Source organism: Octodon degus, unplaced genomic scaffold (assembly GCF_000260255.1).
Source record: "Octodon degus isolate 3935 unplaced genomic scaffold, OctDeg1.0 scaffold00028, whole genome shotgun sequence".
NCBI lineage: Eukaryota > Metazoa > Chordata > Mammalia > Rodentia > Octodontidae > Octodon > Octodon degus.
In genome coordinates, this window is record NW_004524604.1 from 7,853,040 (window position 1) to 7,865,603 (window position 12,564).

A 12,564-nucleotide genomic window follows, 5' to 3' on the forward strand; every position below is an offset into this window, starting at 1 on the left:
ACATACTTAGGATTAGCTACGTCATTGAGAGTCATTTTCACTCAATCACGGTGGATTTCTCAGAGCAGTCTATTCACTAGACTTGATGAGATTAGGTCCAGCGAGCTATTTTTACATGATCCTCTCAGGAGTCTCCAGCCACAATCCTATTCTTTCACAGCAACTGTCACAGTGCCCCCTGCAGGTCACCATGTAGATTTACACTCTCTGCAAGCAAGTCTCTTAAGGGACCCAAATAATTTTCTTTCTGTTTAACAGATGCAATGAAATATCAAACTGGCACTTGGAATTTCAGATAAATTCATCTTTGTGTCAACATCCATTAAAATCACTGTTTCAGAGGTCTTTTTTTTTAACTTTATAGTTTGTCGTTGTCGTTGTTGTTGTTGCCATTATTTAGTTTTATTCATAACCATAAACCAATCCAGGTACATTTGGAGGGGAGCAAGGAAAACATGGAACCCAAAGAACTGCGATAAGGGCAGAGATGATGGGGTGTTTTGAGCAGGTAGGGCGCAGGGTGCTCTCCTGAGCTAGAGGCATGGTCTGGTCTGGTGGTGGCAATGCACACAAGTCACACGCTGTCCACAGTCGGTGTGTGATCTTCTTGCTGGTCTCACCATTCCTGGACCCGAAGCGCTCCACCGCCTCCACTGCATCATGCCCTCTTTCACCTTCCTGATGACCACGTGCTTGCCATCCACCCGCTCAGTCTTGGCAGTACAGATGAAAAACTGGGACCCGTTTGTGCTTGGCCCAGTATTTGTCATGGATAAGATGCCCAGACCTGTGTGCTTCAGGATGAAGTTCTCGTCATCCAATGTCTCCCCATAGATGGACTTGCCGCCAGGGCCATTGTGGCGCATGAAGCCACCATCTGGCACATAAATCCTGGAATAATTCTGTGAAGGAGCAGCCCTTATAACCAAATCCTTTCTCTCAGTGCTCAGAGAACTCTCTTCAGAACTTTGTTCAGAACTTTGCATACAGCTCGAAAGGCAGTGATATGGGAGAATATGGTGGGATTGCACATGGTTGGCAACAGAAGACTAAGAGGAAGGATGGTGGCATCTGCAAAGCTTAGGTTTTTGTTGTGTTTTTTATGTATTTGGTACAAGGTCTCCGTACGTAGCTCGGGCTTTTGGTGATCCTGTTTTTAGCCTCCCCAGTGCTGGGATTACAGGCACTCGCCACCACACCCAGACTAGGTGGCCTGCTCAGCCTGCCCTGGGGGCGGGGCTGCACGGCTTGTGGTGTCGATCGAACCCCAGTCCCTATTTTTTTTTTTTTTTTTTTTTTTTTTTGGGATTGTTTTTTTTGGAACCGGGGATTGAACTCAGGCCCTTGCACTTGCCAGGGAAGTGCTTATTCCACTGAGCCATCTCCCTGGCCCTCTAGTCCCTATTCTTGCTTGAGCAGGCACTTAGTCTGCTGAGCTATCTTGCCAGTCCTGTTTTTCTTTTCTTTTCTTTTTTAATACACAAAGCTATTTAAAAAAAAAAAAAAAAAAGCTGGGTGTTGTGGCAGACCTATAATCCTAGCTCTTGGGAGGCTGAGGCAGAAGGATTGCTGGAAGTCCAAGGCCAACCCGAGCTACATAGTGAGTTCAAGGCCAGTTTGGACTACCTAGTGAGAACATTTCAAAAAAAGGAAAATTGTTTATGATATTACTTCCCAGATAACATAACCTTAAAAACAATGCTTTTAAACATTAGAAAGAAATGCTTCCTAAGACAGATAAAAGTTATCGTCTATGTTGATATTTGGAAATTTTATTTTATTTCATTTCTTTTTTTTTTTTTGGTACCAGGCGTTGAACTCAAGACCTTGCGCTTGCCAGGCAGGTGCTTATTCTACTATCTCCCTGGCCCTATTGTAATGGAAATTTTTTTAAAAATAGGCACAAATTTGAAAAATATGGTCTTACGGCTCTAAACTATGGAAAAACAATTCCTCTCTGCCAGTCTGGGTGCTCAGAAGCAGACAAAAGACAGGATTTGGGCTGGGGGTACCGCACAGTGGAGGTTCACTTGCCTAGCATGTGTGAGGCTCTGGGTTCAGTCCCTGACACAGAAGGGAGAAGGTGCACGGGCAACGGCAAGGAAACATCTGGCAGGGAGGGGGGTGAGTGGCAGAAGTGGGCAAGGAGCAAGTGCAGGAAGGGCCCTGGGTAGGAGACGCTGACTGCAGTGCGATCTGAGAGCACCCGGCTGCCAACCTCACTGTGGTGGTGCAGGGCAAGAGCTGCAGAATTCAGCGGCTGCAAGTGGGGGTCTCAGCTGTGGTGCCTGACTGGGAGGGGTGCCGCAGGCCATGCCAGTAGGGCATCATTCATCACTCGTGCCATTGCTTTGAAGCTATGGCATCCGTGATATGCTCTGAGGATAATTCATTTTTCCTTTGCAATACTGATGTACTTTGGTTTTTAAGGGTTTTTTTGTTCCTTTTTGTGCCGGACTCAAACTCAGGGCTTTGTGCTTGCCATGCAGGTGCCATGCCACTGAGCTGTATCCCCAGCTCAATACTCATTTACATTTATTTATTTATTTATTTATTTATTTATTTATTTTTATGTATTTGGTACAGGGTCTCACTATGCAGCTCGGACTTGTAGTGCTCTTCCTGTTTTTGGCCTCCCAAGCACCTGGATTATAGGCATACGCCACCATTCCTGGTCTAGGTGGCTGGCTCACTGAGCCTTGGGGTGGGATCAGTGGGGTATGTGGTGCTGGGTTCATTTACTTTTAAATATATTTGTTCAAAATTTGGTATGCTGTAAGTAAAATCCTAGCTTTCTTGTTTGTTTGCTTGCTTGCTTGCTTGCTTGCTTACTTGCTTGCTGTATTTGTTGAGACAGGGTCTCACTCTGTAATCTAGGCTGGCCTCCACCTCAGCAATCCTCCTGCCGCAGCCTCCCCAGTGCTGGGGCTACAGCCATGCACCTTCCCGTCTGGCAGCTTTCTACATTCATTCTTGTAACGATCTTTTTTAAAAGAAAAAAAATAATCAGTATCTAAAAATGCAAATCGCAGAGTAAAAAGTTTCTCTTAAAATGATTCAAGTTTGTATTATAGCAGATCCGAATGTTATTGATAACAAGCAAGCACATTCCTCTGAAGCAACCAAAGGTATAACAAACACTATTTTAATAAAACTGCTAAAATAGTTCTCTTCTCAAATATTCTTCTTAAAAAAGAAAATAGTTATTCTTCTTTACTCTAGTTTTATTTGACTAGTAAGTCAATAAGCTTTGTTATTCCATAACTTTGTAGCCATAACTTCTTTCCTCTTATTGACATAATACACTCACAGCTTTGATAAGAGTTCTAAATGTAGAAGGAGATCATCCCTACTTGTTTATTTTCTTGGAGAAGAAACAGAGCTCAGGGCTAACCCATGGGAGTTCTAGTAGAAACTTTATAACACATGAAAGACTAAGATACAGTCATTCTGAATATTCTAACTACCCCAGCCTCCCCACCCACCGCAGAGGAGGTGTGGAGCAGTGGTAAGGGCTGGAAATCCCAACTGCTCAGCCCGGAGCCCTTTCCCACATGCAGAAGTTCCTGGGCCTCCTCTCCTGGGAGTGTCCTCGGTACACAAGAGCCAGTACATTCCTAGGGCTTTAGGAGCTCTGTGTCAGGAACCAGGGACAAAGACCAAATAATGTATAATTTATCATACCATTATAGAAAAAGGACCATAAAGGTTAAAAGAGAATTTCTCTAGGATAATTTGTAGGGTCTCACACAGTCACTGATAAGCATTCCAGGCAGTCATTCTGTCATAGGAAAATGTCCCAAAGGTAAGTCACTCATTGCTAGCCTCCATTTGATCTTGCCAGTTTCCTAGAGCAGGGAGGTCTTGGCAACCTGTGGCTTCACCTTTTCAGACATCTGGTATAACTGAGCCAGGAGACCGTGTCTTCTTGCTGTGAGTTTCTGTACAGATAGTAGTGTAATACTGAGTTTCCCTCATTGCACCCCCATTTGTTCACTTCTTGTCTCCTTTTCTTGCCTTTGGAAGGGAGCTCTGGCTCACCCCACTGTGGTGGTAGGGATTGCAGGCAGCAATTCCACTTGTTCCTTTCTCCTGCATTAAGACATAAACTACAGAAAGATTTCTCCTTGTGTGCCTTCTAGTGCTATGATACTATACACTGGATGATTTATAAATGGAAGCAACTTATTTCATACAGTTGTGTAGAATAGAAAGCGCAAGATCAAAAGGTCCCATCCAGTGAGTCTACAGCCTCCACAGCAAAGGGCATCACATGGCAAAGAATCGTGCAGGATGGAGGAAGGAGTCAGGTTGAACCTGTCCGTTCCTTCAGGAACTCCTGAGATAACAGCAGTTACGTGTGTGTGTGTGTGTGTGTGTGTGTGTGTTTAGTTTTTTTGAGACAGGGTCTCACCATATAGTTCAGACTGGTCTTATATTCACCATGTAGCCGAGGCTGGCCTTCAACTCAAGGCAGTCGTCCCACCTCAGCCTCTCAAGTGCTGGGATTACAGGAATGTGCCCCCATGCCCGGCAGCAGCCATGTCCTTGTGAGGGGTCTTTTCTTATGATCTAATTGCCCCTCAAATGTCACATTTCTTTTTTTTTTAATTTTTTTTAATATTTATTTATTATGTGGGGGGGGGTGACCAGCTCAGCCCGGCGTGGCTGGCTGGCATGTGGTGCTGGGTGATCGAACCGCGGTCCCTGTGCTTTGCTAAGCTTAGTTTGTTACAAGTAGGTGCTTTAGACCACTGAGCCATCTCTCCAGCCCCAAATGTCACATTTCTTAATGCCATCACAATGACAATTAAATTTGAACAAGAGTTTTAGAAAGGACTCTCATGTTGACACACTCAGAGACTATTATAGGGATAAAGGAGAAATCCCTGGACCCTTGACCTGCTACTTACTCAAAGCATGATATGAGTTTGCTGAGGCAGCCAGGGATTCAAGAGAAGTTTTTGGTGAAAGATAATGACTCTTCACTTGGGCCTCTAGCTGCCTTCCCAGTAGGTAACTGCAGATAGAACAAAGCTCGATCTTCATTTATTTACCTCAACATTTTGGGTCAGATCTTTGCTTACCATATTTCTTAAAGGTAGAAAAACAAATGCAGTCTGTAGGGTGAGAGCAGGCCACTGAAAGAGAGCACAGTGGCCAAGAGTTCAGTGGCACCATCTTTTGTATCCCCCACTCCTCAGACTGAAACCGGATTTAGTTCATCCTATCAGAACCTCCCTTGAAGCCCGGCATGGTGGCACACACCAGTAATCCTAGTACTTCGGAGGCTGAGGCAGGAGGAACAGTGTGAGTTCAAGACCAGCCTGGGTTAAAAAGTGAGCTCAAGGCCAGTCTGAATGAGACCCTGTCTAAAAAAAAAAAAAAGACAAAAACAAAAAACTTGTATGATCTCAAGTCAAAATAATTGAAGATAATCTTTTTCTGACAGAAAGGACTTTTTTTTTTTTTTTTTTTTTTTTTGCCATTTTGAGACAGAGTCTTGCTATGCAGTTCAGGATGGCCTTGAGCTCACTTTCCAGCCCAGGCTGGTCTCAAACTTGCAACAATCCTCCTATTTTAGCCTCCCAAGTGCTGGATTACAGACATGCACCACCATGCCTAGCCTCTCCCACTACTTTCAAGAGGTGCTAACAACAGACTTGGCCACGCCCCCAGCACCTTTCCTAAGAGACAGCCTGTTTCTCTGTCCCCTCCTGCTTGCCCAGAAAAAAATAATAGACTGTGAAATTGCTGAAATACAACTCTCCTGCCTGGAAAGCCAGCTCAAGACCTCCACGCTGCCAGTGTGATCATTACTGCTCTCCATGTCTGTTGCCTCAGTCCTCTGCCATCCACAGCCTGCCAGTGCACCTGCCTGGACCTAAGGGGTACCTTCTTCTGACTTCCATTGGCTCCTGTCAGCCAGCCCCTCTTCATCCTTAAATGTAAAGCCCCCAGGTCTGGGCTCGAAAGTCAACTGAACTCAGCTTCCCAGGAGTTCAAAAACTTGTTGGCCCTCTCTGGAGAGGCCCTCACAGCTGACCTCACTGGTTTCCTGGCACAGAGTAGCACTGCACTTCTGAGTAAGGACACCCAGACCTGTGGCTGGCAAGGCACAAAAGCTCTGCTGCAATATCTGGCAGAAACTGGAAAGAAAACTCCACAAATTTCTTGGAGCTTCTGGCTTTTATAGAATCTGGATCCTTGAGTTTAAGAGAGAGAGAGAGAGAGAGAGAGAGAGAGAGAGAGAGAGAGAGAGAGAGGCCTACTCAAACTGTCGGCTCCTGGGAGCACCTGTGGCCTACCTGTGCATACGCTTGGATCCAGTCCCTGAGGGCTGCTTCCTCCTTTGCCTTTGTGCATGAATAGCCACTGTCCTTCTGATCAAGACAGCTGATGAGCTCACCTTGGGCCAAGACCTAACTGCCCAGGTGCCACATGCTATACTAGACTTCCTGAATAACTGTGGGCCACTTAGCCTGCCATGTACCTGCCCGCTGAGCTCAGCCTACCAGACATGACTGCCTGGCACTGATTAATGAACTGCTCTTGAACCAACCAGGCTTAAAAATGAGCCCCATGACAGATGCTAAGTACACCCTTAGCATCTGATGGATGGAAACAAGTCTGTTAGGAATGGAGTCCAACAGGCTAGACATGCTGTGGTCACCTTGGACGAAGTTTTTTTTTTTTAATTAAAAATATATTTTTTTATTTTTTCTATAAAGGTCTCATTATATAGTTCAGACTTAGAGTGTCCTTTGTTTTTTGCAGAACTGGGGATTGAACTCAGTCCCTTGCACTTGCAAGGCAAGTGCTTACTCTACTGAACCATCTCCCCAGCTCCCAAAGACTTATAGTGATCCTCCTGTCTCAGCCTCCCCAGTGCTGGGATTACCGGCCTGCTCCACCACGCCTGGTTCCAGGGCTGGCATAACATCAGTACCAGGGATTGAACCTGGGTTCTTGGTTTATGCTGCCAAGCTATCTCCCTGGCCCCCTCAATGAATTATTTCCCTTAGATTTTTATTCTTTTCAGGCTGCTTATCCCAGTCCTTGCTTTCATTTCTGCTTCTATATGTATTTGTTTGCTCCCTGCTCTCTTGTTAGCTGTGGTTTAGAATGCAAAAAAAATCAGTAAGGTTCTTCCCTTTATTCAACAATTGACAAAGATTTGATGACATCGGAGGTGCAGTACATACACTCCAGGGTCAAACTGACTCCCTTGCCAGAGTAATGTTATAGAACAGATGGGCCTGAAACATTCTGTTCCTAAAATCAACTTAGGGAGAGACCCTACAAAAAAGGAAAACTTTCCAATCTTGGGCACCTTGGCTAGGGCCCATCCTAGGACCATGAACAGCCCTAATATTACGGCCTCTAGATGGGCTTTGTCTCAAAAGATCACATGCCCAGCAAGGTTTCGCCAGGAAACCAAACGATGGGGGAAATGTAGCAGAAAATGTGCCCCCAGCCAGTCTGCTAGTTGCCCAGGTAACATCTCCTGTTACAGTTCCTGCTACCACTGTCTCCTAGAAATAGCTGCTCATAGGGATGCATACCTGGTCACTATGATGCATATCGTAAGAACCAATCAAAGATAGCAAATTTTCTACATCTGTACCTCCCCCTTTGCTACCCCATAAAAACCTCCCTCTGTGGGTCTTCAAGGCCTGACATTTTTATGAAGACTGATTCTTTGTTAGTGCCCATCCAATGTTAAGCAAATCTGCCTCCAAACCCTGGGTGTTGTTTAGGTGCTTCTGCTTGCCATTGCATTCCAACATCCTCTTAAGAGGTGGAGCCGGAAGCTCTCTCTCCTAACCAAGGCTGGGGCTTCTGAAGGCTAGCCCCCACTAGGGACGATTCTGGCTCCTTCAGCCACGAAAGCCACACTAGTATATGAAAGGCACTCATCTCTCCAGAGCCTCCAAGCATTTTAGATCATCACCTGGAACTGGAGCAAGGATCAAGTACATATGTTTCACTGTACCACACTCCTCTTAATGGCGTAAGGTGCCCCAGTGTGGTTTGGCTTGCATTTCCCTAAGGAGTAGTGAGAGTGAGAATGTGTTCTTGTGCCTGCTGGTCACCTCCTTTCTTCTTTGGAGGAACGCCTACTCACTCATTTCATTGTGATTCATTTTTATTTTTTAGAAAGCATCTCTAGAGGGAGCCCACAGCACCTCAGTAGCCAGCAGCAGGACCAGGTTTTAGGGATTTTGGGGGAATGGGTGGAGTCTAGTTGATCACTGCCTCATTGCTGGCTCCCAACATGGCTCCAAAGAAAAGTTGGACTGCTTGAATTAATTCAGTCTCCATGAGATGACTGTTTCTGTGTGATCAGCCTTGTGGCAGCTCTGCTGGAAATCCAAGATAGTCACAGCTCTCAGGCAATGACTTCTGGCTGTAGTTGAGTGTCCCTACAAACCTGTGCCATGGTTTCTATCTAGATGTCCCCCAGAGCCTCATGCATTTGGAGGCAGTGCTCATGGAAGGGGATTGGATTGGGGGGTGTTACAGCGGGCTTGGTGTGGGAGGTGGGGCTTGGCCACAGAAGGGGGATCACTGGCAGTGTGGCCTGCGTGAGTGGAGCCTGCTTCCCAGGTTCTCTCCCAGTCTCTGCTTCCTGGCTGCTGTGACTCAATCAGCCTTTCTCTGCCAGGCCTTCCGCCCTGCTGTTCTGGCTTGAGTTGGCCCACCATGGACTGAAGCATGAGCCAAAAATAATTCTTCTCTTCTTGAAGTTGAGTGAGACTATGTTGCTTGCTTTTTTCTCATTGCTGGAACAAAATATCTGACACTCAAAAGTTTAAAGGAGGAGAGGGTCAATTAACCACTAGGAAGAATGTATGCAATGTGTTAATTATTGAAACTGTCCTACCAATTTGGTTTGAAACTGTCTCATTGTTATTTGTTTCTCAATAAAATTATGGGGAAAAAATAAGTTGTTTACCAGTTACAAAAATGCCAATAAATAAATAAATAAATAAATAAATAAAAAATAAAGGAGGAGAGGTTTATTTAGCTCATCGTTTGTAGAGATTTCAGTCCATACTTACCTGGCTCCAAGGTGGGGTGGCATGGCTGAGGGGCAACAGTTCATGGTGATGGAAGACAGCAAAAGCAAAAGAGAAAAAAGGGAGGAGCAAGCCTCTTTTCATCCTGTATTTTGTGTGCAGGCTACCTGCCCTGGGGTGGGCGTGGTACTCACACCACCAATCCCGGTGCTAGACAATGAACCAATCACAAACTCTGGATTCAGCCACCTCCAACACCCCACCCCCATGACTGTATGAGGCTTTGGGGGGACATACAGCCAGAAAGACCTTGTCTCAAAGAAAGAGAAAGAGGACAGGGGAAAGGGAAAGGGGGGAAGAAGAAGGGACAGGGAGAAGGGAGTGGGGGAGCTAGAGAGGGGGAGCGAGAGAGAGAGAGAGAGAGATAGAGGAGAGGAATAGACACTTCTCAGATGAAGAAATAGAAATGATAAGTAAATATATGAAAAACATGTTTAGTATCATTGGTCATTCCAGAGATGCAAATTAAAACATCACTGAGATTCCATCTTGCCCCAGAAAGAATGGCTATTATCAAGAAATCAATCAATACCAAATGCTAGCAGGACCAGAAGAAAAAGAATCCCTTCTCTACTGTCGGTGGGAGTATAGACAGGGACAACCACGGTGGAAATTAGGGTGGAGATTCCTCACAAATCTGAAACTAGAAATTCCATTCAACCCAGCTCTTACTTTGATTGGCATCGTCCCCCCAAAATTACAAGCATCATACCGCAGTGATATATTCCCATCCACGTTTATAGCAGCACAGTTTATAATGCCTAAATCTTGGAAACAGCACAAATGTCCAGCAACTATTGAATGGATAAAAAAGATGTATGGTTTTTTTTTTAATATAATGGAGTATTAGTCTGCCATAAATAAGCTTGAGACATTTATAGGTAAATGAATGTTATGGGTCACTCTGCATAGGAACCAGATCAGCCAGATAGAAATTTGAATAGAGCCTTTTATTTACTGAGCTCAGGTCTGTCAGCCACTTCTCTCGCAGGAGAAGGCTGATCAGCCCCGAACGTAGGTAGCAGGGGGGTATTTATAACAGAAATCACATCCAGTTTGGTAAGCAAATTTATTACCTAGCACAGAACAATAGAAAACTGCATTCATTTGACACAGCTGCAAACTGTTCGTAACTAAAGGGTCTTTCACAGCTTAGTGATAAGTGCATATTTTTACAAGATACATCTTAAGCTGACTACATTACAGGAGATGATTGGGGAGGGAGTTTGTTTTAGCTTGCTGCCTTGACAAGAAACAGTTATTTATTGTTAAACAGCCTTGAGCCAAAAGGGAGAACACATTTCTTAGAGCAGATAACAGGAAGCACAAGCATTTTTTTAAATAATTTCCCACAGTTAAGGCACAAAATTCTGTTAAGCCTTTACAGATAAACCTTGAACCATATTCCTTTTGTTTGTTTGTTTGTTTGGGTTTTTTTGTATTTTAGGGAAGGGTCTACAGGGTGCTCAAGGTCTCATCACTAGATCCAACTCTAGTGGTCCACTTGTTTATAGCCTCCCAAGAGCTGAGATCACAGGCGCGCGCCACCACGCCCAGTCTCAATTGCCGTCTCAGCACACCCCAGTGGTAGGGCCAGCATGGCAGGCCCAGGGATCGAACCCCCAGCCCCTGCACCTGTTTGCAGTTGCTTTAATCCGCTGAGCTATTTGGCCAGCCCGGAGACCATACTCTTAAGTGAAATAAATTGGACACAACAAGTTTAAATATCACATGGTTTCTCTGGTGTGAGAAACCAAAAGTATAAATAAGGACCAAAACGTATACTAGATATTGTGAAATGGAAACAAAATGTTCAAATGGGAAGGGGAAATAGGGATTGCAAAAGAAGAAAGGAAAGAAGGGATAAAAGAAGGAAAAATTAAAACAAAGCTTTTGCAAATAAGTAGAAGAGGGGTTGAAGGGTGGGGAGGGGAAGGGGAAAAAAGAAAAAGCAAGATATGTCACGTACTGGTACGAACTCCCTATGATGAATGTGATGTTATATATGTATCTAAAATGAACCAATAAAAAATAAGTTAGAAGAAAAGAAAAGGGTAGAGCATGGTGGCACACACCTGTAATCCCAGCACTTGGGATGCTAAGGCAGGAGAACTGTTTCGAGTTCAGGACCACCATGGGCTACAAAGAGAGCTCAAGCCTCGCCTGACAGGCAGAGCGAAACCATGTTTCAAAAAAAAAAAAAAAAAAAGTGACCAATACAAGGAAATGTTAATCTTTGAGTTTTACCTTTTATATTTGAAATACATCAGTTTTGATGGCTATTGAGCCTTGGCTCAAAAAAAGAAAAGAAGGAAGGGAGGGAGGAAGGGAAGGAGGGGAGGGAGGAAGGGAGAGAAAAAGAAAATGCTGGAAGCACCACAATGCCCACCAACCACTGGATGGTACAGTATGATCGAGCTTATCATCCAGCTCTGTCTTAGCCACCTTCCCTGACTAGGACAACATACCTGACACCCACAATTTAAAGGCTAACAAGTTCACTTGGCTCATAGTGTTCAGAGAACAATCCATGGTTACAAAGCAGAGATGGAAGGATTCTAGGAATTGGAAGGCAGTTTGGGCTACATAGTAAGAGTCTATCTCAAAACATTCTATTTATTTATTTATTTATTTATTTATTTATTGTTTTTTGGAGAACTGGGGATTGAACTCAGGCCTTTGCGCTTGCCAGGGAAGCGCTTATTCGACTGAGCCATCTCCCTAGCTGGGGAACATTTTAGATCCGAGTCAGTCTCCTGGTGCAAGTCCCAAGGTCATTTGGTGCTCTTTTTTTATCTTTTTTTTTTCCCCCTACCTGTATTGTAATATAAGGAAAGGAGACAGGCAGCAGCTGCTGCTCCTCCCTTTGTTCTCTGCTGGTTCCTGCAACCATAAAGGGGCCGCCCTCTGCCATGTGCCACTCACCTTAGAGCTAGCCAACTCTGGACTGAAATCTCCACTAACTGTGAGCTAAATGAACCTTTCCTTCCTTAATTCTAGGTAACTGAATTTTGTCTCAGCAATGAGAGAAAGGTAACTGAGACACTAGGCCTGCCCTTCACCTATTTCCCTGGTCAATTTCTCTAGTAAAGCTTGTTTTTATTGCCCAGTCAGGATTAGCTAGATCCTTTTTTCTTTTCTTTTTTTGAGACAGGATCTCACTATGCAGTTGAGGCTGGCCTTGAGCTTACTTTGTAGCCCGCGCTAGCCTCAAACTTGCAACGAACCTCCTGCCTCAGTCTCCTGAGTGCTGGGATTACAGATGTGTGTCACCACAACCAGCAGGATTAACCAGATCTAAGGAGGCCTCTATGCTACTTTCTTCCCCCGTCTACAGACCCTGAACCTTACATTATGTAACTCAGACAGGTCTTGAACTTACTAGGTAGCCCTGGCTGGTCTTGAACTCACAACAATCCTGCCCCAGTCGCCTGAGTGTTGAGATGACAGGTGTGTACCACTATGCCTGGCTTTTTTTTTT

The 12,564-nt window shown here is 44.7% G+C and overlaps 1 pseudogene; it reads right to left on the reverse strand.

The window, feature by feature from the left end:
* Positions 1–533: 533 nt before the first annotated feature.
* Positions 534–11,615, reverse strand: LOC101576447 (annotated as a pseudogene).
* Positions 11,616–12,564: the final 949 nt, after the last annotated feature.